This window comes from Pezoporus occidentalis, unplaced genomic scaffold (assembly GCF_034315485.1).
Source record: "Pezoporus occidentalis ecotype Australia unplaced genomic scaffold, CSIRO_AGI_Poc_V1 ctg107, whole genome shotgun sequence".
In the NCBI taxonomy this organism is placed as follows: Eukaryota; Metazoa; Chordata; class Aves; order Psittaciformes; family Psittacidae; genus Pezoporus; species Pezoporus occidentalis.
Window position 1 is genome coordinate 2,001,509 of NW_026912854.1, and position 26,869 is coordinate 2,028,377.

General features: G+C 46.2%; 1 protein-coding gene across 5 annotated transcripts in view; it reads left to right on the top strand.

Moving 5' to 3' along the window:
• The window catches only part of ELMO1 (engulfment and cell motility 1), a 222,442-nt gene that overhangs the window by 131,546 nt on the left and 64,027 nt on the right, over nt 1-26,869 (top strand). Inside the window, exon 1 of one of the 5 annotated variants that reach the window (XM_062622344.1) lies at nt 12,808-13,067. The exons of the other annotated variants lie outside the window; for them this stretch is intronic. The gene's annotated coding sequence lies outside the window, so the exon portion shown is untranslated. Of the gene's footprint in view, nt 1-12,807; nt 13,068-26,869 lie in introns of those variants that run through there. 5 annotated transcript variants of the gene reach the window in all.

Genomic DNA, 26,869 nt, shown 5'->3' on the forward strand with positions numbered 1-26,869 from the left:
GTCAGTTGCTGCTGCTGCTGCGTGTCTCTATTTTTAGCACATGAGGTAAGTGGTCAGCATCTGACACAATGATCCTGCTGCCTGGGTACCAGCGGCCACTGAGAGCGGCTGCAGTGGAGGCATGTGGGGCGGGAGGGCTGCTGGGAGCTGGAGCCAGAGGAAGCGCGCCCTGTGCCCGTGTAGCCAAGGATGCTGATAGAGCATCCCGGCCTGTATCAGCACCAGTGCAGCAGCAGGGCCAGGCAGTGGTTGTGCCCCTGCACTGGGCACTGATGAGGCCGCACCTCGAATCCTGTGTTCAGTTCTGGGCCCCTCACTACAAGAGAGACATTGAGGTGCTGGAGCGGGGCCAGAGAAGGGCAATGGAGCTGCCCATAGCAGTGATGAGGTCACTCTTCAGAAGCAACTGATCAGTGCTTCATGGTGAAAATACCATCTCAAAAGTCACCAAGCAGGAAAATGGCATGTCCTTATTTCTGTAAAATCAGATGTGTGAGTTGAAGGATGTAATCTCATAGCTGTCAAGATCTGCAAATTCCTTCCAAGAACTCTTTCCTATTTAATACAGGGATTTGGAAGTTGTTAAAGGGCTTTTTTTCTTCCTGGCAATTATCTTTTTAAACCTGAATTGATCTGATTGTCATATAACTGGTACTCATTCTGCAAAGCTTCCTTTAGCCTCCTTCCCTGTTCAGTTCTCTCACCTCCAGAGATTTATTTCCCCAGTGTCTGTCCCCTTTCCTTGGAGCAATGGCATGGCTCATGCAGCACTTCCACCTGTCCTAGTGAGGGTGTTAATGACTTTTCTCACTTGCCATACATAGGATACCTGCTGACTGCTTTGCACATCCACACCTCCTGTCAAGAAAAGACCCTTTGAGGTCGTAGAATGTTGGAAGCCAGTTCACGAAGATACTCTGGTTATTCTTATGTCTAGCCTAGTTCCTCAGAGAGAAAAGAACTATCACCACCAACCTGGGACATAAACCTCAGGTAGAAGGTATTGTATGTGTGCAGCTTGCAAATGGCTTCACTTACATACACGGCCTAAATAGCCCTCCACTGTGTACGGTCTTTCCAGCTAAAGCAAAACCATTAAACTGGTGGTTCTGTTTGGGGAGAAAAGAAAGAAAATCCCTCCTTAAAACTTACCTGGCTTTGCATGGGTTAGAGTCTTTTTATTACCTTGCCGCTTTTAAGCACTAGAGAACAGGATGTTTCATAGCTCCTCAATTTGCTTCGGTTATTATCATTTGAAAGGATTTGATGATTCTAATTTCCTTCTCTACGCTTCTTGATTTTAGTACTCGGGTAACACTTCAGTACCTAGTATTGATTTTGATGATGGCCAGGGCTTTGATACGGATTTCTGCACCACAGCAAGCTGAGGGTGGGTGATTGCCAATGCAGACTGAGGACTCAGACTAGTCTCATGTTTTACAACTGTAATTGTAGGTGGTTGCTTGTAGGATGGTCGCTGTGTTGATGGGTACCATGAATCAGCAGTGCACCCTTGTGTGGTGTGGACTACCTGCGTGCTGGGTTGCATTAGCTAGGGCTTAGTTAGCAGGTCAAAGGAACGGATTATTCCCTGCAGTGTGGCACTGGGGAGGCAGCAGCTGGAAGGCTGTGTCCAGTTTTGTGCCCTAGCAATGGGGAGAGATTGATGAAGTGGAGCTTGTCCAGCAAAGGGCCAACAAGATGGTTAAGAGGGATGGAGTGCGTGATGTTCAAGGGGAATGTGAAGGAACTGGATTTGTTCATCCTGGAAAAGGCAGGGGGGAGGAGGGTGGATCCTGCTGTGTTTTCTTCCACTAGCTGAGCAAGAAGGTGTGGGGAAGATGCATACCCCTATCAGAACACAGTGAAAGATAAGTTGCACTGAAGGAAACTGGTAGGAACTATGTTCCATAAGGATAAAATGTCACCAACTACTGATGGTGGTGCAGCACTGGGGCAGGTTGCACAGAGAGATAATGGAATCTTCATCCTTGGAGAAACTAGGAACTTGCCCAGACAAGACCCTGCGCATCCTGACTTAAGGTTGAGGTTATTTCTGCTCTGCCTGCAGGACCTGATGTTAACCAGAGCTTTCTACAACCTGAACTGTTCTGTAGCTTTATGTGCAAATCTTGCTTTTTTATCCAGTAGGAAACAGGGAGGAATAGTCATTCCTATCACTGAAACAAACACAGATGCAGCATCAGCCTGTCTCGTGGGTTTTTCTAATGTTAAAGAAAGTGCAAAAGATCCTTGTGATGGATGCAGGAACCACTTAGAAGAAGCCAGGCTTTCCCCATTAACTGCAGTGACCCCTTTAAAGCAGTTTTAACTTGTTTTCACTCTGACAGCTGAATTGTTGTTACTCAGGGGCATTCAAGCTCCTTCAGAAATGTAAGGTCAAAAGCATTTCCTCAAAGCTCTTCTTGCTAGCATTTAGGTAAGAAAGTGTCACTGAATATTTACTAAATGTTTAAATATTTCACGAAATATGTATTTTATTTCTTTAGTTTCACCAAATAGTCACAGAATATTTACGTACCAGTATTCAGCTTTTTTTACATAGCTCAGCTGAGATGGCATCCTGTCTAACCATGGGGGCTCCTAGCTGAGCCCTAATGCTTAGAGCACGCGATGTGCAGGAATTGCAGAGCGATGTCTGGCTCCTGGTGGATTGGTTTGGGGGATGTTTGTTGTGCTGTGGTTGGTTTTGGTTTGTTTTCTTTCTTTCTAAGTGCTTGCCTCGTACGCAAACCCCTGCCTTAGCTAAAGCTCCATTGCATGCAGGTTCTATCTCTGTGCGCAAGCTCTCGCTCCGCTATCCTGGGAAGTTGTAGGTATTTCTTTTATGCACAGGTTTCTGGCCAAAGGAGACCACCATTTAAATTGATGGGATGTACAAAGGGTAACAAAGGAGAAAGGAAAGGTGATGTTAAGTAGCTTTTAGTTGGCTCACAGTACATCGATGATGTCGTGCTGCATGTTGCCTGGAAAACTAGTGGTAGAGGTGGAACCTGGCCGCTAGTTAAATGGCCAGTGCTTTAATGACAGGACAGCCCTATCCTGGTTTACTTCTTGTGTCCTGATTCTGTTAGCAAGTGGGCATTTGTTGGGGTGGAAGCGCCGTCCACATTTAAGCAAAATGGTTTTCCCCTCGTTACATCCTGTAAAGTAGCCAAGTGGTTAGGTGCAGTGTTGATGTAAATGGCTGAGGTGAATGTGTTGCAGTTTGGGACAGCAGTGAGAGGGATGAGGGAGGTAACAGAGGTGGCATTCACACTGTCTTTCTGTGCACGGTGTCTCACGCACAGTATGTCAGTAAGCAGTAGAAATTAGAGAGCGGTGACAAGAGAACCAGAGCTCTCAGAGACTAGTGCTTTTCCTTTCTCTCTCTTCAAATGACCCAGAAGGCTGGGGTCATAAATGCCAGACTTACTAATGAGCTGCTGTTTATCAGTATGTGTGTACATGAGCACAGCGTAGGCCATGCTCGCTGTGATGACCAAGGCAACCCAGGACAAGCCGTGCTCACAGCAAGCCCGGCGCTGCAGCTGGCTTTGGGTGGGTGAGTGGCCTTCTGTGGCTGCCACAGAAGTTGCAGATGTTCTGTGTTGGCCAGAAGATCCCTATGCGAGGACCTTGAATGTAGAAACCTACATTCACATTGCTTGGCTTCAGTACAAGCAGCGGTGCTGTTATCGCCGAGGAGAGACTGTGCCTCAGCCTGCACTGAAGCAGCTTCCCTGCTGTCCAGATGTGAAAATCACTTTCAGGCTAACACAGAAGTATTGAGCAGCACTTGAGAGATGCTGGAGGCTATGATGAGCAAAGCTATCATGATTAAACTGATAATTGTAAAAGAAAAAGGCTGCAGAGGAACCAAGTCAACCAGCAAATCACTGCTTTCTGTTTTTCCAAATAGTACAAAGTGTTATTTAAAGAAAGGAAAAGGTGTTTAAAAATATATGCAGGAATCAACGGAAGAAAAACAGGCAGCAAAATTGTGCAAGCACCATTAAGCTGCAGAAATTTTCCTTGGACATGTTGCAGTACCTTTTGAAAGCAGCATATGGGGTTTATTCTGGTGACTCTAATTTTAACATGAATGGGAGTCACGTGGAATACTCCTGGCATACTGCTTTGAAAATAGATCCCTGCATGATTAAGGAAGACTGAAACCTTTTTAAACCTCAATCTTTTAATACTTCTTTTAACCAAATCTGAAATGTGTTTAGAGGAAAGCATTAATGGAATGAAAATGGTCCAACCCTGAATAAAGGCTAATAGAACAGGTAGAAATGCTTAGTGCTAAGCCAGTAGTATGTGTTTGTGCTTCAGAGGCTGGGAAATGAAAGAAGAAAACTTGCACCCACTGTTGTAGCTGCCTCTGCGTCACTTGACCTTTATAAATGTGCCTCTTCCCTTGGAAGAGGAATAAATCATTCCACCTACCATGTGCAGAGAGCAGAGAGCTCAATGAAGAGAGCAAGAGCAAGGCAGGATTTGCCTCTGAGATGGCAAGCGTGGCCGTGCTGCAGTATTGATAGCATCTTTAGCTCACGGGTGATTGAGACTGAAGAAATACATACTGGGAAGAGTGATTAGGGGAGGCTCATTAGTGGGAAGGAAGCTCTGAGCAGATGCAGCAGCCCTGACAAAATGAGCCAGAACACTGATAGAGCCGGGCCTGGTGTGTGGGCTGAACGCGAAGTCGGGTTGCTGGAGGGAGGTTCAGAGAGTCCTTTCTGACAGCCGGTCCTTCCTACCCGTCTTCAGAGAACGCAGTCTTCACAGCTTCCTGAAGGGCTGTGGAAAGGGTGAGACACAAAGCAGCCAGAAAACCATACTGATGAATAGAGACATGGGCATAGGGAGGAGTATGGACGGTCATCTGGTGCACAGGGAAAGAAGGGAAAGTTCTTTTTCCTTTTCTAATACTCCTTTTCCTAGTTTATTTTTATACCTTTAGTTTTTGGGGGGTTGCTGCTTTAGTGCTTCAGGATCTCCTCTGTTTGTTTGCAATTCCTCACTTGCCTGTCTTACTAATACTTACCTTGTTATCAGGTAAGGAGATATTGGTAACACACACACAAAAACTTGCCTGCCTTTCCTCTTTTTCACACAATCCTCACTAGTGTTGTGTTACCCCAGGATGCTGAGCTCACCTGCCCTTCACATCTGTTGACTTTGAGTGGGGTGTTAATGTGCTTTGATGGGGTTTCTCCAGTCATTCCGACGTGGTTGCCACTTCCCAGATTTGAATGTGAGATGCAGCAGGCAGTAAAAAAGAGTGTTTATGTCGGCTTTATTTAAGCAAGACACTTTATTTAAGCAAGCCTATTTATATGGGTTATTTATAGTGCATTTGGCTGTGAGTGGGGGTGTGTGGGCATGCTTCTGTTGTGCATGCGACACGTGTTTGGGGTATGTATATTTGGCTGCACATTTCCATGTATGTGGATTGATAAAGTGGCTGTTAATGTCTTTGGGAAGGGAATGTTTGCAAAGCCCAGCTTAACCCAGTGAGGCTCTGAAGCCCATGGGAGCAGACATGTCCTGCCAGAGACTGCAGGAGTCAGGAGCTCATTTTGTGTGCTCCGAGTTGCCTTAGGAGGGTAGGGAGGGTATTGCGCTTTCTAGCTAAGGTGAAGTGTCCACTCGGTGAACTGCTCCTGTTGGAGGGGCCTTGCAAAAACATAACTGTGTGGTGAACAGCTCTAGCTGTTCGTTCACCTGGTATGAGCATCGGTTTGATTTCCGTGGCTGCATGAGGTGCAAGCAGACAGAGCTTGTTCTGCTCAAGAAAGCTTGCTGTGCGCTTGCTGGATGTGGAAACCAGGCTCGTGTTCTCTCTTCCTCTCATTAGCTGCAGTCTTGGCAATCCCTTTCTGCACCTCCAGTGTACCAGTCCCTGTGAGCCTGTGTTGTGGCAGTAGTGTGAAATGGATGTGATAGATGGAGGAGAGGCCCTCAGCATCAGCTTATTAAAATAATGGGCTGGAGCTCCTCCAGCAGCAGCTGGGAAGGTGAACCAAGGCAAAGCTAACTCTGTAACTGAGCTGCTCTCAGTGCACTCTTCCTAAACATCATGGACCACCATTGTCGTTGAAGTCTTAAAGTGCATAATCACACTGACACTGTCCATCTATAGGCTGCCGGGTGTCTGAGTGTTGCTCTTAAATAACACAGAGCAGAAGCTTTTGCAATTAAAACAGACACATAGAAAACTCTCCTGGATAAAAGTCCCCCTTCTTTTCCCAGAGGCAAGTTCATACAGGGTATTTAGGAATCCAGAGGTGTTTGCTAACATTATCCATTGTGCCAGTCGTAAGGGCCTGTTGGATAAAACCCAGAGCCCCTGCTTCAGGTCTCACACTGCTAACCTGTTCCCCATTAGCCACAGACAGTATGAGTTTTGTGTGAACAGATTTAATATCCCTGTGCAGCAGATGTGCTGACACATGGGCTTCTGCAGTCAATGGGGTAAATAATCTCCTGTTTAAGTAGTTCCTAAGTACCTATTTATGTAATTAACATATTAAAGAAATCACACCTCATTATTTCAGTGGTGAACCATGGCAGCATCAGAGGGAGTTCAGATACCTGAGACAGGTGAGATTTTCTTTTGTCTTTCCTATTGCTCTTTGGTTTTGTTAAAAGCAGAAAAGTAAAATAAATCATTCTGTTGCCATTGCACATGATCAGGGAGAGATTTAATCTACATCTTCTAGAAGAAGAAAACCATAATGCACTAATGAGTAAGATGGAGGTGAGCATGCATGCATGTAAGAGAGGCAAAACTGAATACATACACGGCATAACCTATTTCAACAGCGTTAGTAGTATGGCATGCGTTCCTCAGATCCCACCCTATGGGGACTCAAGTGTTACAGGGAAGTCTCAGACTGATGGATTGCAGATAAATCCAGCTTGTGTTGCTGGTTTGGCAGTCTGTGCAAAGCATGAGCTGGAGAAGTAGATTATAAGTAGGTATAAGTAGGTATAAGATTATTGCAGGTAAAATGCTGCAGTGATGTGAAATTGTTCTCTCCTGGCCACGTGTGCTCCAAACCAAGGGAGCGAGTGAGAGAACTGAGATTTAGAGGACGTGACTGAAAATCCTCTCAGCGTGTTGCAAAGGGGGTCTGATAGAAAACTATGAGATGCCTTTGAGCAAGGTGGGCAAAGGAGGGAGCAGGGAAATCCTAATCCCGGCTGTGGATGATGGCTATGTGGCAGATTTGGCAGGTGGCACTCACAGGCTGAATGTACTTCTAAAACACACAAGGTGATGTCTGCAGCCCTTGCAGCTGTACGCCTCAGGGTGCTGTGTAGGGATTCTGGGTGTCGGTGATGTGTGCGGTGGAACCTTTTTGTGTCCACTGTCTGGATTTGTCAGCATTGATTTGGAATTCTTCAGTGCCCTCTCATGCTATGTGGCTGCTGTCTATGTTTGCAGTGGCAGGACTTAAAGGTTGCAGGCAGCGGCGGGAGCCTGTGTACTCTAAGCTGTTTAGTTTTATATGGTAGCTGTACAAAGACAACCCATGATTGCATATGACGCTGCCTCCAAACCTGAACATCACTTGAGGTTGTTTGTCAGATAGGTCTCTGCTGTTCCCAGGGTCAGGGTTAGAAGTAATGTTCTTTTTGTGTGCGTGTGCATCGGAATCTATCCAACATCAGATCTGTTCACTGTGACAGAGCAGTCCTCTTCTAAGCAGCCCAGTTTCTCTTCCTTCCTTTAATTTACAGCGGGTTTCTCGTGTGTGGCTGTGGTGGCTTTCTTCTTGTTGTTTGTTTTTTGGTTTGGTTTTTTTGAAGATTGGGGTATTTTAGTTCTGCATTAAACATGAGGCGTTTTAGAACTTCTTGGAGTTAACATTGGAGGTGGAAATGGAGCCTACAGCCGTGCTGTCTAGACTAGGAAGTCTCCTTTCACCACCCAGACTGCGCGTAATCGTTTAGCAATAGGAAAACTGAGAAATATTCATGTCGGTTCCTGTAGCCAATTTCAGGATTGTTTGTAGGCTGTCTTTGGCTTAGCTGAAGAACTTCAGTTGTCAGAGAAGATGAAGTATTGCAAATTCAACACCCCTAGACAGTCATCATCCAGACTGCTGTTGTCTGTGTCCAAGACTGTCGTGTGAAACTCTATAAAGCTCTAATTTTCATAGAATCAGGATCATAAAATGCTTTGGGGTGGAAGGGACCTTAAAGCCCATCCAGTTCCAACCCCTGCAATGGGCAGGGACACGTTTCACTAGAGCAGCTCCACATCCCTTCTTGTGGTGTTGCCCCAGAGCTGGATCAGGACTGCAGGGGAGGGGTTTCCATGCATCTCAAAGGCTTTAACATAAGCATGCATCCTCAGAAGGGGGGCAGCTTGGCTGGTGGTGCCAGAATGCTCCTCGTGCTCACAGTACAGGAGAACGTAGTGAGTACTGAAAGTGCTCATTGGCGCTTGGATGGTGGGAATGCAGTGTGTGCTCTGCAGAATGAAAGGGTCTGTGGTTTTGTAATTCATACGGACCTTGCTGGGTGCTGTGGTGGCAGATCACCTCGGAAGGTCACGTCTAAGCTGATTTGCAAAGCTGTCTTCCTCACACTGTTTTGAGCAGCTTATATATCACCCGGTGTTCCTAGTCAGATAAGCTTTGTGGTTTGTAGTAGGGCTGCCTTAAGTGGCAGGAAGGATAGATAACTCTTTATGCTGTGGCCCAGCATTTTCATCTTAATTTGTGCTTATGTGCTGCTATCCAAAAGCTACTTTCAGATGCAGTAACATTAGGGAAGAACAAACAAAAACCCCAAACCTGCTTGTTGAAATAGAGCGTAGAGGGCTTCTGCCAACGGAGGCGTAAGGGTTTCTGATACTAAGATTTGGGGAAAACCAAACTAAATGTGTAATGTGGCCCTGAAAGTCTCTGAAATACTTGTGTGTATTACCTACAGCCTAATTGCCGCTTCGGAAATACAGATGTGGAAGGCAAATCTGTTGGTATTCCTGGAATAGCTGAACAGGGGCAAATTCCTGCAGCAGCTCGGTTGCTGCTACAAATGGAGTTTTGAAAGGGCTGGGAAGTTTACTGGGAATCGACAGGTAATTTATGGCACTGGAAGAGGAGTCCACTGGGAACCAACCAGGGAATCTGTGACTTGGGAGGCGTTAGGAGGTTAACCGTCTTCCTCATGTGGGCTAAAAACAGTAAACCCCACGATGTAGAGGGATGAGTAAGCATTATATCACTGTTGAGTGCTCCTCAGTTCTCCCACACGAACAGGTCTTAGCCCATGGCAGCATACTGCCCAGGGCTGCTGGCAGGTTGGCAAGCAGCAGCTTTGGTGTGGAGCCTTCCTGGGAGTCTTTGATCCTCTTGGGTAGACAGCATCATTCCATCCCACTGCCTTAGATTGTTCACAAGTCTCATTTATGAAGTCGCTTTGAATTTGCCTGGGTTTTTCTAGCTGTGAATATTTGATCTCCTTTGAAAGCTTTCTTGGGTAATTGTGCCCTGGCCTGCTTTGGAGCGCAGTGAAACTTTCAGCCTGTTTGTTCTCACACCACAGCCTTGGGAGGAACAGGAATGCCATTTGCAGGGGAGATTACTAAGAAAAGAAGGTGACAAAGGGTGAGGCTTCTTACAGTTAAAACTAACAGCTTGCTGCCATCAGAAACAGATCTCTGCCGCTTCTGTTCCTTTCTTACAGCAGGAAAACACCTTAAAAATGGGGCTTCTAAGTTCATGACTGGTTGCCCTAATCTGGGACACAGCCTTTTGCCGTCGGTGGGTGAAATACAGATGAAGAGGTTTATAAACTGGACCGAGGTTGTGTTTCTCCAGCCACTTCCAGGTTGCACTGGTAATCATTAGGTTTGCTTGCAGCAGAGCTTTGTTTAACAAGGCCCTTCCTAATGGGCAGTTTTGAACTCTGTATCATCAACAGAAAGGAACAATGTGTTTGTTAGGAAGCTCTCCAATTTCATATTGGCTTAAAAAAACTAAGCAGCATAAAGACCCGGTGGGAATGTGACAGGACAGTCGGGTTTCGCTGTCTGGTAGCATTTTACGTCTGTATTTATGGTTTGCATGACTGTTTTAAGCTCTGTGTATTAACAGCAGTTCCAGTCTAAACAAGAAGCAACAGCTAGCAAATGGAACTGCTGAACTGCTTTATCCTTCACACACAAGTGAAGGGTATGGACTGTACCCTCAGAGAACCCTCTCCCCTGTGTGATGTAGGCGTCAGGAGGTGGTGGGAGAGGGATGCAACTGGATAGATTGCCTTTTTCCATGACAGTCCTGCCAGCAAACGGAGGCTTTCTAGTTGCTCCCCTCCCTTCCCTTAAGATGCACATCGTACATCTCTCCACAGTTTAATGTTTCAAAACTGAAGGAGTGACCATAAAAGCCTGCAGGCTCGGGGTAATCGTCATAGCAGTGGTGCTGCAGGAAGTAGGAGGGGGCGATGCTCTAGAAGAGAATGAAAACCAGAAGTACAAATGAATCCTTACAGCATCCTGAGCCCTCAAAGCATCGCAGTTCTCTTGAAAGCTCATTTCTCTGTCAGAAATAACGGAGTGGCAGGTGCCCTGAGAAGCCAGGTCTCGTGTCTCTCTGTGGGCTTTGCTCGTGAGCACTAGACCAACAGGCTGCAAAGACCTTCCTGGACTCTGGATTAGACCCAGGTAGAACACATTTCACAAGGAGTGGCCTTTATTACACAGGGTGATCTGGGAATCTACCCGCAAGGCTCTGTCGTGGTGCATTTTAAAAGGCTGCTGTTTTGCAGGGCTAAGGCAGTGGGTGTCTGTTATTAGGGCAGTACAGGAACGTTGGGGTTTGGGTTTTTTTTTTCAGAAGGGCCTTCAATTTTTGTTCCTCTTTTAGTTAAAGGAATGAAGGTGTTTATGACCAAGGAATCTGTCCTCTTTTTGTCCGGTCTTCTCTAACGCCATTATAATAGTGTGTCAGTGTCTCAGAGTCTCTCTGGGCTTATCTTTGTAATATAAATGGATGCATTTAGGTTTTCTCCCCCTTTTGCAGTTTCAGTCACAGAAGCATGGAGAGAATGAAAGATTGTTTCAGGTCTCCCAGCAAAAGTGTCTGAGGAGCAGCCAGAAAGTGCCCCCAACTGCCAAGTCCCTGTGCTGACTTCATTGTTGGCCTGAGTCTTTCCTCTCTCTCAGATATTGCTTCCTTTCCTCTCCTGACCTGCTCGTCATTGCTTTCCTGTATCATCAGAAGGTAGGACAGAGATTTATAACTCTGAGTAACAACCCTTTTGTGCGTGAAGTTTTCCTGGTGGCATGTTTCATCAGGCCCTGGGCGGTGGAGTAGGGGAGGAACATCCAGTGGAGAATTAGTTGCCTGAAGACTCAGGTCACTGTGTGCGTGTGCCAGATCTAATTTTGGAAGCCCGCTAGCAAAGCACATTGCTGAGGAAGTTTCATAATAGTCGTGTCAGACTTTGACCCCCGTTTGGACAGATGCAGTTTATGGAGCTGGAAAGCAAGATGTAGTGTTTTGACAGCCCGTACAGCGGTTTTGTCTTCTGCTGCTCTGTTACTTTACAGTGTGCACCTGCAGCCCAGAAACCACCCGTGCGCTGGGCTGCATCCCCAGCATGGGAGCAGCAGCTCAGGGAGGGGATTCTCTGCTCTGCTCTGCTCTGCTCTGGAGAGACCCCCCTGAAGCCCTGATCCAGCTCTGGGGCAGCAGCACAAGAGGGACATGGAGCTGTTGGAGCGAGGCCAGAGGAGGCCACGGAGATGCTGCGAGGGCTGGAGCAGCTCTGCTCTGGAGCCAGGCTGAGAGAGCTGGGCTGGGTCAGCCTGGAGAAGAGAAGGCTCCTGAAGGGGAGACCTGAGAGCAGCTCCAGTGCCTGAAGGGGCTGCAGGAAACCTGGAGAGGGGCTTGGGACAAGGGATGCAGGGACAGGCCAAGGGGAATGGCTTTAACCTGCCAGAGGGGAGACTGAGATGAGCTCTTAGGCAGAAGCTCTTCCCTGGGAGGGTGCTGAGGCGCTGGCACAGGGTGCCCAGAGAAGCTGTGGCTGCCCCATCCCTGGCAGTGCTCAAGGGCAGGTTGGACACAGGGGCTTGGAGCAAGCTGCTCTAGTGGAAGGGGTCCCTGCCCGTGGCAGGGGTTGGAGCTGGAGGAGCTTTAAGGTCCCTTCCAACCCAAACCATTCTGTGATTACTCAAACTCAGAATATGACTAAGGTGTATTGTTTGGGTACACAGGGAGCATACCTCCTTAGCATGTGAATGTGTACGGGTGGATGCTTCTTGTGTTCATATGTGCATCTGTATTTGTGTGTCGTGGTTTGTTTGCACGGGGAGAAAGTCAATGTGTGCACAGCTCTGTCTGCGTGTACTTTCCCAGTGCCTATGAAGAGAGAAAGCAAACTCACAATCAAATAAGCAGTGAGAGCAGGGGAAGGAGGGGGAAGAGATGAGATTGCAGTTGATTACGAGCCTGGCAGCAGATGTGCTACACAAATCCAGCCCGCTGCATCCAGGCTGTTTCCATGGAGATGGAGCGAGTCATTGTGAAGCTCCGGCACGCTCCCCTGTGGCCCCAGGTCCCCACTGGCGGAGAGGGGGAGACCCAGTGATGGGGAGCTCTGATTTATTCACACACCCCCCCCCCCGTCTGATGGTAGGATGCTCGGGGAGCAGCGCTCGCTCTTCCTCAGGAATATGGTTTCCCAAGATGCTAAATAAATGGGCAGGAGTTTCCCTGGATCGGGATGCGATTGGTTGCCTCCGCCCAGCCGTGCCAATGGGAGCTCGAGTGGCCCTCGGGTACCCGCAACATAAGCAAAGCTGGATGCTCGCCCCAGCGGCGTGGGGACGGGAGAGCGGGCAAAGGTGTGCGAAGGAGGGGGTCTCCTCCTCTCCCATGGCTATGCCGAGGACGGATCTCCTTAGAGAGCATCACCGGGGACCATCTGCCGCCGGCGCGCGCTGTGCCTCCCGCAGAAAGCAGCATTAAGTCATCCGCTCGCTGTCGTGTGGGAGGCGAATTTGTCGTCGGGAACGATGGAGCTAGGGGATCTCTGTAAGTAAACCCGTGTACTTTATCCTGCTCTTTCAGCCCGGGGAACAGATCCCTGGATGGTGTCAAGGAAAAAGCAGTAACAACTGCAAATAGCATGAAGGATTTCTCGGGTTTGTTTCACATGGAGCAAGACGTGTTCTCCCTAGTGGTTTCAGGCATCGGGCAAACTAGTTCGCTGTGTGCTTTGCCTTGGGTGGTTGTTTAGCTTAATTAAGATTAGTCTGTGAAGGATGCTGTATTCCCCCGAGGCATTTCAGAGCGCCTCTGTGTTTGAACGGGAAGGCAAGCCACATGGAGCGGGAATATTGCAAGTCCGAGGTGCCCATATGGGGTGTCGGTGTCGGTGTAATAATAACAGACACGTTGTTACTGTGGTTTGTCAAACACTAGTTTAAACCCCAAGCCAAGAAAACGTGAGTTGCTCATCATTCCTCGCTGTGTTCAGCCCAGGGAATCATTGATTGTCCTGCCTTTTATGTTAGTTTGTTGGGAATTTTTGCATTCATTTATTCTCTGGGGAAGGGTTCTAAAAGCCAGATTAAATTCCAGAGCTTTCCTGTTTGTTGATGAAACAGGTGAGTACACATAAAGTGTGGAGTTTCCTTTTTCACCATTGCGGGGCATGAGTTAGAAGTTGATTCCTTTGCCTATTGGGACCCTGCTTTGATTCTGTAAAGCAGAAATGGTATATGTAGAAGAGGGAGGGAGGGGTGTGTGCAGATCTGTCCCCCTGTAGCCCTCTGGGGTTACTCAAATTACCCCAGCCATGAATTCAGCTCAGCATTGTTCATGTTTGATCGGGTATTTGCCGTTAGAGCGGGAGCTTTGGTGGATGGATGACTCTCTGCTTTAACCCTGTCTGGGGCTGTAGTCATCTCATCTGGTTTGTGAAAATACATAGGAGACAGGGCAGAAATAGGACCAAACTCTCTGTATTGTCACTCTGTGCCTGAGCTAGCCATGTGTATCGGGAATATTATAGCAACCCAGCTAGGTGCAAACATCAGATGAAGCCGGCTGCTTTTTAGGGATCTTTTTCTAGTGTCTTTGTGGTCATTTCAGCACTAGACACACAGCTGCTTTTCTGTGGTGCTGGGAGCTGCTGGGAAGTTACATTGCTGGGTGGGGGATAATTTCATGTCAGTAAGGTTTAACTGGTCAGCTTTGCTTTGGAGATACTGCCTTGCAAGTTATGGCAGGAAGGTGTGCTTGTGGAGCTTGTGCTAAAGGAATCGGCATCGCCTCCGAGCTGATGCCAAAAGGAGCTGTCAGTGTTTTAAAGAACCGTTGGGTCAGAATAAATCAGGAAACACAGAACACAGAATTCAGTGCATCAGTGCAGTGAGTGTCTGGTGGTGAAGGCTATATTAAGCTCCTCTCTGTGTACTTCTGAGTGTTTAACCCAATGTATCACAAATGCAGGAGGACCCCGCGTTAAGCTTGAATTATTGCCTTTTCTGAAGACATAGATGTAGGTTGCTTTTCCTTGTGTTTCCCGGGGGTGTTGGGGCCACCCCTTATTGAAATGGTGGCCCCAGGCGTCCTATGGTACTGAGCTTAAAACCAATGTCATTTCCCTAATCTGTGCAAAAAAAGAGATAACCGTTCACTCTTAGTGCAGTACTTGGTTGTGTTTAGCAGTGATGCAAGTGCCAAGAATGACATTCCTGAAATGAAGCAGATATTTAGTTGCTATGTCACCTTCCCCAGGGGCTCGTACCATTCATTTATACTTACTTAAAACCGAGGGAGCTGAAAACCCCATCACGTACAGCAGTCTAGGCAAAGAGGTGTGCCCACTGCCCATCTTGGAGGTGGATGCTTTGATCTAGGCTGAGATGCTCCGTAAAAGGCTGAGGGAGAGCTTGGACTCTCGTACAACTGGGCATGGTTAGCTCCTGATTTGAGGCTGGTTATTTTGAACACCTTTGGGATGCATCATAGTGATGCTCCATTGCACGTCTGGGGGGTTTTAATTCTATACCTGCTACCTTCTGCTTGATTTTCTGGTAGATAATGTGAAAGCCTAGGAGAACATTGCCTTCTGAGGTCACCACAACTCTTAAGATGATCTTCCAGGGCTTGTTAGCACTCCAGGGATCTAGTTCAAACAACACAAACCTCTCAAGTTTAGTCACTAGCGCTAGACAAATACTGTGTGACTGATAGATTTCCTGTATCTCCCATAACCTTGTTTGAAGGGATTTGTTTGCTTGTCTATCCCTGTGCATTAGCAGATAAAGGGAGGGGGACGGGGAGGGAGAGAGGCAGCCTCCAACTGCTGAGCTGTGGATAGTGCATCGGAGCAGTCTGTCTGAGGGCTTCAACCCACAGTGGTGCCTGCGGTAGGAGAACTCGTGTTGCAGTCAAAGCCGTGCTTGCATTAGATTTTTGACCTGATGGTGCAGAGAACAGTTGCTTGTCATTACTGCTCGGGGATGATCTACGTGGGAGAGGCATTACAGATTCCCAGGCTATAAGAGTTCCAGCAACAGAGGAGTGAGTAGGCTTCAGTGAGAGCTGTGGCATGCTGGCAGCAGTTGGGAGGATGCAGAAGCTGAAAAATGCTGTCTTGGAGTAGCTTTAATTGGTTGCATTGGAAAACACTTGGTTCAGTGGACTCATATGTCTTCTAAAATGCTTGGTGCCAGACCAAGTTGGCAAACCTCCATTGACTTACATGAGAAGCCACCAGACCTTGATCCCATCTTCAGTTTTATGTGTACATTTTTCTTGGAAGAGCAAGGTTTTACAAAGGCAGCAGGTTGTTTTTCCTCTCTGTTTCCCTCAGCAACAGTCATGTTAAAAACCTGGGTGGGGTGGGCATTGCAGAGGTTTTGACTTGTTTCCAGGGGCTTTAACCTTAATGGGTTATCCTTCGTCTGCTCACAGAGCTCATTCATTGCCAGTGGGATGGGGCTTGGAGCAACCTAATGGAAGGTGTCCCTGCCTGTGGCAGGGGGTTGGAACTGGATGAGCTCTAAGGTCCCTTCCAACCCAAACCAATGTGTGATCTTTTAGTCAATGCTGGAAGCATAGAGCAGGAATCCAGAAGGGAGGCTTTGTATGTGTCCACAGGCAGTGAATTCGAGTATTTCACTTTTTCCCTGGACCTTAACCCTCTTTCAGTCTCAGTAAAAACACTGTGGTCAATCATATACTGGGTAAACAGATTCTAGAGCCACCAGTCTTCTGTTTTGCCTCAGTTGTATTTGTGTTTTCACCCCTTTATTCAAGTGCACTACAGTTCAAGTGATCTACAGCTTTTACACAAGCTACAAATCAAATAACTCTTCTTTAGTTGGCTCAGTGTGTTTACATCCAGATGAATTGCAGACAGTCATAACTCCAGATCAGACTAACTGCTCAAACGAGACCAGTGCCTCATTTCTGTGTCTGGAAAAAAGCATTTTCAGGCAGAGTCACTCCATGCTAGGACTTGGCTTACGTAGAGCATCGTGCCAAGTCACAGGAAGCTCTCACTCCCCGTCCGGTACATGCACCCTCGCATCACACATGGCAAGTGCACACAACAAAGCAACACCAGGCACGGAACAAAACCGGAGGAGCAGTGAAACAAAGAGGAGTGACTGGTGAAAAGCCCATTGATTTGCTTGACGCCCGTTTGGTGCGGCAGTGCGCAGCGCTGATCCGAAAACTCCTGTGCGTCACCAAGTTTGGAGAACAATGGGAACTGTCAGTCCCAGCAGATTGCACAGGCCTGTCATTATTCCTCCATTGTCTCGATGCACTAAGTGGCACGCAGAGGGGGTTTTGGCAGCAGTTCAGGAGTGGTCTTACAAAGAGGGATCGCGTGTCGCTACCACACGTGTGTTGTCATTTGGGATTAGAGTTCAGCCCAGCGCAGGCCCGTAGGAGCATGTCTGCCCCCATCTGGGTGCGCTGCTTTTATGGTGCTCGTTCGTTTGGTCTCTTAAAAAGAGATCTGCAAGTACAAATCACCGCTTTTCTCCGTTCTTAACTGCAAAAATGTAAAAGCAAGAACCCGTAAATGACTTTGTGTTGACTTAGGGTCTTCCTCAGAGCTAGAGTACTGCAGATTCCTTCTGCTCTGCCATGCTGTTTTGCCCCCCGGTTAAGAAGCAGCAGCAGCACAGGCACCCCACACTCCTCATCCTTAGGAACCACAGGAACTGGCACAGGGTGCCCAGAGAAGCTGTGGCTGCCCCATCCCTGGCAGTGTTCAAGGGCAGGTTGGACACAGGGGCTTGGAGCAAGCTGCTCTAGTGGAAGGGGTCCCTGCCCGTGGCAGGGGTTGGAGCTGGAGGAGGTTTAAGGTCCCTTCCAACCCTGATTCTACAGCCCTCTTAGAGACATGCGCCTGTGGGGAGAAGCACGATAGGAATGAAGACTGGCTTTGTATCAGGGAGACTCAATTTTAAGTTCTTTATTGAGCATCAGAGGCCAGGTAACTAGACAGTGTTTTGTCTGGAACCATTCATACTCTTCCCAGGGGAGCATCACCTGCATGCATACCTCACCCAAATGAAGTTCCAGTGCAACAAGAATCATGGCATTCACTCTGAAAATGAAAATAAGGATTGAGCTGTGCATTCTTAGCATCGCTACCTTGCAGAACCCATAAGTATTGCAGTAAGTCAGCAGCATTTTGAGAAGCGTGCAGGGCATAGATCACCTTTTTATGGGCTTCATACAAATTCTGGCCAGTTTCACAGGTTAAGAATTCAGTGGTTTCAAAAAAACCCATGTGAAAGTCAGACCTCAGAGGACACAGATGACCTTCACAGAAAGTGGAACTTTGGTTAGCCATGGTTTGGGCATTTGTAACTCCTCTGTAATGCATAAAATCAGTCTTGTAATGGGGTGAAAAAGAAGATCTTTGTATTAATGCTAGCACACAAATTAATACATCAGATAATATACTCTTCTCCTGAATTGGTGGACTGCTTTTATCAGCGCTTTTGATGTGGCAAAGAAAGTGCTTGTTCCGTAGCTGCAAACCCAGCTCTCTTAGTCTTTGAACTTCAGTTTCCTTAAGACTTGGAACATGGTGGTACAGAGAGCAGCTTCCGCAGCGAGGTACTTCAGGATTCACATCCGAAGGCATATTAGACACCACACAAAGGGATTTTCTTTTAGATGAGGTTTTCAAATAGCTGTTAACTTTCTGGCTCGACCTCTGGATTTGCTCCCAGTCTGCATTGAAAGAAAACGAATCTACCCACATACGGTTATCTCCAGCAAGATCAAAGCTGTCACCGGTGTGTGCTGTATCCTGACACTGGTGAGAGGGAAATGGAGCTAAAAAAAACCGGTGGGGGAAATGGTGAAAAGATTTGAATGAGTTCACATGTATAAAAGACACGCACCCACGGATCTTGGGAGCGGAGGGGAGGCTTTCAGGATTAGCTGCAGCTCTTCTGTTTGGAAGCAGCAGAAGGTTCCTTTGTTAGCCTCACCAAGGTAATTAAACAGGCTTGAAAACAAACAAAAATAGATCTTCTGGTTCCCTACAAATGCAGCTCTGCCAGTGCTTTGCTGGGGAAGTTAATAAGGTTCTAACTTTAGGCTGGGTTTTCTGCCTGGTGCCTAAGGGAGAAGCGACTGCAAAGGATGGTGCTATTCTGTGCTGCCTTTGGAGCCCCTCATCAAGCTGTGTGGTGTCTTTCCTAGCTCCCACTCTTCTCTGGCAAAGTGTAAGCAGTCATAGGTTACCCCAGCCCCACTGGATGCTTCCTGAAGGGCTGCCATGACTGTCCCATAGGTATCTGCAGAGTGAGGACTGCCGCTTTTCTCATCTGCTTGTGTTTCCTGCTGTCCTGTGTGAAAGCAGCAGAGTGCCTTTGCAGAGCCTGTCCGTCCTCCATTCGGACACCTGATGGGTATAATGCATAGCAGAGTCAAGGTGTGCACTTTGTTGCCTGTGTTACCACCTCTGCATCTGATAATTCAGCGTGATGCTGAGGAATGTTGTGGATGGAAGAAGCTTGCTCTGTAAGAAAACTAATTCACAGTCCCTGTGTTTGACACAAGGGGTTAGAATGTACCTGTGGCACTAGCCACAGGGAAGGCAAGGACCACAGAATAACCAGTCTTTTCTCCTGACTCTCTCTGTGCCCTCACAAGAGACATTCTCTCCCTGCTCCCCATACGCACCTTTTGTAGGGTGGAATGAAGCCATTTGGCTGTCAGAAGCTCTGCTCAGCTTTCGGGAAAGGGATCCTCACTGATGAGAGATTCTTTATGGTCTGTCAAGCTCTTGGGGTCCTGCTTTGCTACAGCTGCATAGAGGTATGTGATGTCCACCAAATCTCTCACTTGTACATGACTAGCCGTTTTGTTGCATGGGGTAATAGGCAAAGGCTTGAGTTAGAAATACCTCCTGTGCTTTGTGACTGCAATGAGAAGCTGCACTGTATTTATATGTTAATAGTTGGTCTTGAATTTTTCTGCTTTTAAATGCCATTATAACACTGTTAAATATTGAATAGAAGAGTGAAAAGTCCATTTACAGTTACTTCACGAATAAATTCCTTTGTTCTACTTTCCAACTTACCTTTTAAAATCCCCTGTTTAAATTACCACCCTATCTCAAACAGCAAGTTAATGTTCTGGGGTTATGCTTAGAATGCCTTAAGTCCCATTTTCAGTTGCAAGTGGAATTATGCTCATTTCTAATGGTACAGAAGAGGTACAGGTGAATCTCAAAATCTGTTCTGCTTGTTCATGCGTGACATTACATATCAGCTCACCTTTGCATGCAGGATTTCCATCATTTGAAAGTCATGGGACCTCTCCTCCAGGCTCAACTTCACACCAATCCCAGTAACAGTTTTCACTGCTAAAGGTTCTAGCCCAGCAAATTTCAAGGCTTTGAATTTGTATTATATATTTAAGGTATAAGCTAGAAATGTCCAACCATGAATTTCTTCGGTGGAGTAAGCATCCAGTGTTTCAAGCATATACAGATCTGAGCATTAATACTTGTCATTGATTTGGTAAGACAAACGGTTGCTCGATATGTGTGAGATTTTGGGGGTTACAAAGCACTTTGCTGCCAGGTTTCAACCAAGAAGGAAACAAACACCTTTTGGATTCTGTTAGCTGTTACTGGTAATGAATGAGACCTGTTTTCTTGTCAGTCAGAGAGAGGCATGGCAGATTTCTAATGTGGAAAGTATAGGAAAGGCCCACAGCTAATTATATGATTTTAAGCTTAAACACCAGAGCTCAGCTGCAGCTTGTTCCACAAGTTTGCCTGAGCTGTAATTTAAAGGTTTTATTGCACCAAAATCCCAGAAGTTATTGCAGTTTGCAGTAGGGGGCTGCCGAAAGATGATCAGAGTGTGTAGAGCTTGTGACTGGAAAGAAATGTGCCCATTTCATCATGATCTCCTGCACAAACAGATACCTGGGCCTGAATCCAGATCCTTCAGATCATGCCCTTGATCCTGTGTCATCATTGCCTCGACATCATTAGTACTGGCAAGCCATGTAACCTGACCAAGGGTATGGCACATCTCTGATGCCACACCGCAGTTGGAGCATCTATTGATGGCCAGTGCCAGAGAGCACCCATGAAAGGTGAATGCAGTAGGTTGTGTGTGTGGTGTAAACTCAGGAGCTGCTTAAAAGGAACACCAGTGCAGAAGCAGAAACCTTGGTTGTGTTGAAACAAGTGCTAAAACTGGCATGAGTTTTAGGCTGGTCCCTAGAATCAGGGGGTTGTCTTCCTCCTGGAGTGCTCAAATTGTCCTGTGAAATCAGTCAAAAGGCACCTCCTCCTAAAGACAGTTACAGATGTCAGAGCTCTATGTGAGTCAGTTGCAAATCAAGCAGCAGCTTTCATTATCAGTATGTAAGAAAGGATGTTTGTTCCACCAGGGATAACAGCTTGTCACTTGCTTTGCTCTCAGGATGCAGGGAGAAAGGAAGAGAAAGAAAGTACTGGTAGCCAAGTTGGCTGCTACAGTCCAGCAGCACAGTCAGTCAGAGCGCTTCCTCATTCCAAGTCATTCTGTAACAGCACTGATTTATCTCGCTGCCATGCGATTGTCTCCTGTTGATAATTGCAGTTCTGTCAAAAGAAGGCAGTGATTTTGCTGAAATCCTGCAAGCTCCTCTTACCAGCAGCGAGCAGGAGGAGAGCAGAGTAAGACTTCCTCCTTTTCACTGATGCCTATAAATAGTCCGTGCTAACCCTAACAGCCTCAAAGACGTAGGGAGTCTTTTTCAGAAGAGAAGAATCCACTGTTTTTAAAGCCACCTTGACTCAGCAGAAGTAGATGTGTGCGGTTTAGATCGTGCCGGGTTGATAATCAAGATAATCAAGCCCTGCTGTGAATGTTTAGCTCTTTGATTCTGGCAGTAACGTTTGACCATTTATTTTAACCCTGCAGCAGAATAGCACCAGTGTTGCTGTAACAGCCGGAAAGGAGGCTCCGAGGCTCCTGCGTTATCATAGAACAGTTTGGGTTGGAAGGGACCTTCAGAGGTGCAGCCCCCCTTCAATAAGCAGCGGCGTCTTCAACTGGATCAGGTCACTCATATGTATTAGAACCAATAATGTCTTATTTACAGTTTTTAACATGTAGTTTTCTGTAGCTCCAGTTTTTCTGTGTGTGTGAGAGAGGAGATAATTACCCAAAGTGAATTTAATTTATATCTAAGAGTGGATTGCTTCGTAACAGATTCTGTAGTTCTCCTTTGTGCTAAGCAGAACTAGTCACAGGAGCTGTTGTATGGATTTCAGTGGGATTGCTCCGGTGTGCAAGTGCTATGTGGGCATGATTTGAGCTACTTCAAAGAGTGAATGAAGTCTCTTAGGAAAGCTGAGACCCTTGGTCTTGGGGACAGGAGTGTTGTTCTAATATGACACTACTACACATGCTTCCGGTTAGGAATTACTGGAAAATCCAGACTGATGTAATAGGAGGTCATAACCAAAATGCTTGGCATTGCTGATGTAAGAATTAAAATGGCTTGTTCTGTTATAAATAATCAAGTAATGCTTCACCTCTTGGTTTGCCCTGTAGTCCTGGAAGACTTCTCACTAGTACGGTTCACAGGCTCATCCCTGGAAATGTAAATTCCTGCAGCACACACAGATCTCTGTATTGCCAGGTTATTTTTACTTTCCCTGTGATTCTAGGCAGACTTAAAAGCTTCAAAAAACCATAGCTAAATTAATACATGTACCATACTGACAAATGTCGAAGTGAAACAAGGCTGTGCAGCAGCCTGAAGATGCTACCTACCGTTCAAGTTATTTTCCTGCTGGTATCAATCTTGAGGAGGAGTTGGGTTTGAAAATATTGTACCCATAAAAAGGTATGAGTTTAAAAAGGAAGAAAAAGAGCATATTCCTGCTATTCTGTGAATATTTTCAGGTTGGATAGAAAGGGTGGTGGAGCTGTGTGTGTTTGACAGCAGCAGTGCATCACTTGAGATTCTGTCTGCTCTGCTCTTAATCCCGTGGTAACTCAGGATCCTTAACCACCAGTTTCTAAACATGATAATCCAAATGCACTGCTGTCAGTTGTGCTGCTCTCATCAAGAGCCACACTGGGCTTTCTGGTCTTTAAACAGTAAGTGGCTTAGCCTAGCAGCCAGTTAAGTGTTGTTGGATTTGATTTTAAATGAGTTTGGCCTGTCTAATAGTTGGTTTCAGTGTAATGCTTAGGTGTCATGCTTTCCTTTGGGTCTTTTGAGGATGGCCTTACTGCATGATGAAAATATCCCTGCTTAGGAATCCCACCCTTGGCAAAACTTAAGTTAGCATTATGAAAAAGGGCTTTCCTCTGCAGGCTGTTCACTTTGCAGTTCACTGTTTCCCTAAGTGCTTTGCTTTAGTAAGGCTTGCCATGCCACAGGGAATAAGAGGGAATACCTCATGGTAACCATCAAAGAGTTCATTGAAATATCAGGCAGATGTCCTACCCTTCGTGTTCTGGATTGCTATTAGGAAGAACAAGAGAAGGAGCCAGTTCCTGGCCATATTGCTGAACAAGCCCTTCCTCCTCCAACTGCTGCTAATGAACCTTCAGAATTAGGCGGATCTCTTTTTAAATACTAAATCATATGGGCCTACAGCCCTGTCACTTTTATTTCAGGAATTCATTCCTAAGGTAAAGGCATTTAGAAGCAGAAGTACCAAGGTAATGCTGTAAAGCATTTCTGGACATCTGTGTTCTAGGTCATCTTCAAGGTCCCTTCTAACTCTAACCAAAACCAGTGGTCCTGTTTCAGCAATGCAAGTATTGGGGATTAGGCTGTGGGTGTTAACAGATGCCATCCAGTAGCTTTTCGCTCACATCATTGGGCACTCAGGTTTGCTCCTGTTTACCCTTAGAGAGGTGTAATAAATTCTGTATTGGCAAAATTAGTAACTGCTGCTGCCTTCCATCATGTAGAGTGGCAAGGTCATCTCTTCTGGAGATCTTTAGGGTACTTCCTTAAAGCCAGGAAAATCAGTAAAGGGACTTGTCTGAAAAGCTCTGGAAAGGTGAACCAAAGCTGCTGTGTCACGGGTAGGCTTACAGGTTAACTTCTTTGGGAGGGAGGAATGAGGGGACCCTCAAGAGAAGGAGGAGAGAAGTAGAGAGAACAGGCCATATTTACTGTTTTGGAGACAGCAGGTAGGTCACCTTCAGTGAGGTGTCTGTTACAGGGGCCTTGTTTCTACAGGTGCTGGGATAGGAAAAAGTATTTGAGTAATTTCTGTATCATTTACATTTTCCAGAGCTTCCAGTTTTACACTGGGATGCTTTAGTTCATCAAAACAAAGAACAGTGTGCCATCTTCACCGTGTTGGCCAAATAACCATCATCTTCAAGGAAGGCAAGATTGGAAATAGAATAAGCTACCAAATGTGTCCCTGAGTACAAAAAGTGCTGAGTCCTGGGATGTTGCTGCTGTTAATGCTTTGCCTCTCCACCTCCTTTTTTCTTTTTCTAGCTTAATAGTGGCAGCTGATACAATAACAGGCTACTGCACAGTTTTACACCTAAGGTACAGAGCCACATTTAGAACCTGACAGTGTTCCCTTTCTGGAATAGGAACACTGCTTGCAGCCCACAACTGAAACAATTGGCTATAACACAGAGAGCTGCTTCATTAAAGAAAAATAAAACTGTTCTTCAGCTTACAGATACGTCTTGAAGAAAACTGTTCAAGTAGACAGATGAACAAGCCTCAGAGTACTTAACCGGATCTTATGGGGTTTGAGAATATGAATTATTTAAATTGAAACTCATTTGAGACAATAGAAGAAAGGGCTCTGACAGCAGCAGAGGGAGCAGAACAGAAATGGTGATACTGCTGTATGTACCTGCTTGCACTAAAAACAGCAGCTGGAGTTTGAACTAAACTCTATGAACATCCTTATAGGTCTTATTAATGGATCGTTCTGTTTCTCTTGACCCTTTTCTGGGGGTTACATTAGTCCCTTGTGCAGCTCAGCTGAGGATAATGAAGTTGCCCCTGGGTACCATTGTAGCCCTTGGGTTTCACCTACACAAGTCTGAACCTCTGTTGTTCGCTGTGTTTTCAGGGAGTTTTATTTATGTTGGATTAATCAAAATCATCCTCTCCATTCCCCAACCTTATGTACTCTTCTGTGTAGAATAAGGGAGGTTCCAGTGCCTGGCCTCTCTCAGCCTGTCCATGCCTATGCAGAGACATAATGGAAAACCCTGCTAATGGGGGGGACTTAATGACCCTGGTATGTTTGTGAGCAGAAAGCCTCATGTTGTGATAGAGCCGATGTGGGCACCTTTTACAATGTGAGGGAATGGTTTGGATTCCTCCACTTTGTTGCTTGTGTTTCTGGAGCCATTGGTATTGCTTGCATTAGACCAGAAAGGCAGAGTCTCGTTTGCTGGAGGTGAAAGCAAGGCATTAAGCGATCTGGTCATCCGGAATTTGATCTCTACAGGTAGAGTCTGAAACGCTGGTTCCAGTTCCTGTCTATTAGATTTTTAAAAGGTTTCAAACCAGATGCTTTTTTCTTAACATTTAAATGCATTCCTGTCCACAAATAGTACCAGTTTGGGGTCCAGAGTCTGGCTTTATCCGGTGTGAGAGACGGATTGGAGAGTGGTCCAGTGATGCCCTGTTGTTCTGGGAATTTTGTCCACGATAACTTTCCTCTTTCTTTTTTACCTCGCTTGTCTCTTATTCCCACATTCTTCTTTCTATTGTTCCAATGTGCAGGTACCACAGAGTGGTCAGAGGCTGGTGCTTTGCTGTGAGTCATCAAAAGCAAAATAGCATTGGGAGAGAGGGAAGCTGTCCTTGAGAGCAGAGCAAGAAAGTATTTGGCTGCTTTAGCTCAGTGCCATGAAAGCTGGGTGGCACCAGCTAAATCTGCCCTTCCCCTGCCCCTTTTCTTTAACTCTGTATGAACTGGGGTTTAAGCTGGATTTAAAATAGCCTGTGTATATTGATTTATTTCTTCACAAATCAGGAGTCTTGGCTCATCTGCCTTATCGTAAGCATTTCAGTTCAGTGTTCGGTAACAGCAGAGACAGGGAGTTTTTGTCATGGACAACAATGGATGGCTTCTGACAGTGTGGAGCTCTTCAGAGGTATGGAGAGCACCACTGTACTGAGAACAGTTAAGTTTTCTTACGCTCAAAACCAGCCTGTGAACACCGAAAGGGAATTTACAGGGGATGCTTAACACATACTGGGGATGTTTCTGATGGCCAGGCTGTGTACTGGGCCTCTGCTGCTCTAAGTGTTGAGTTACTTGACTATTGCTGGATTTGGTTTGCACTGAGCCTAGAGAATGGTGGTTAATATAAATCATTTTGCATTGCAGCACTTGACCGAGGCCTGTAATCATGCCACTGCTTCAGCTGTGTCTGATTGAGAAGTCCCCAGATGAAGCAGGCTGCTTAGGGTGAGGAGTCCCCTTTTTGCCAGCTGGGAGGCTGAAACCAGCTGCATTCTGAAATACGAAGGAAAGAGCCTGTGAGCTGCCTTATAAAATGGTCTCTTCTTCATTACCCTAATCTCATAAGTATGCTGAAGGCTGCAATCAGCCTTTTTTCCCCTTTTTCTTTTAAATCAGGCACAAGAAAGGAAAAGAATAATGTATATTGAACTGAAAAGGATCACTTGGGTCATCCAGGTCCCATCCCTGGAACTCAGTACTAGACATTAGAGCAGAGGAGACCATTAAACTTCTGTTCCATCTGTTTTGTTACATGCTTCAGGACACATATCCCAGTGCCCTTGAAGCCATGAAGGTCTACAGGGAGAGCCAAGTGGCCTGTATAATGTGCCATCCCTTGATAAAGGGGGCTGCCTATCTCAGGATTTCATGTATTAAATGAAGTAGCCTCATAACTAAAAATCATGTTTCTTAGATGAAGTTCCTCGGTAATGCAGAGGAAGGCAGAAGTATCCAACTTCTGCATTAACTTCTCCTGTCTGCTCTCTCATGTAGCAGTTGCCAGCCGTCAGTGCTGTGGCAATCGGTGATTAGATCTATGCAACCTAAATACTAACACAGCGCATAAATTCAAGGCATTGCCACCTTACACTTGGGTTTTGGTGTTCTAAGTCAGGAAAGAACCTTCAGGTACTATCCAAATTATGGTGCTTGCCAAGCTTTTATTTGAGTAGTGGAAATTGGTAGCACCATGCTGTTGGTACTTAAGCAGATTTTCTGGGCATCCATGAACATGTCAAACTCCAGTGTGGTTCTTAAACTCAGCTTGCATCTTCTCATTATTATTTCCATGAGGTTTCTCTTCTTTTTAAGGAGTTTTCTTATTGCTGTGGCTCTTGTCAAAGCTGAACAAACAAGGCAT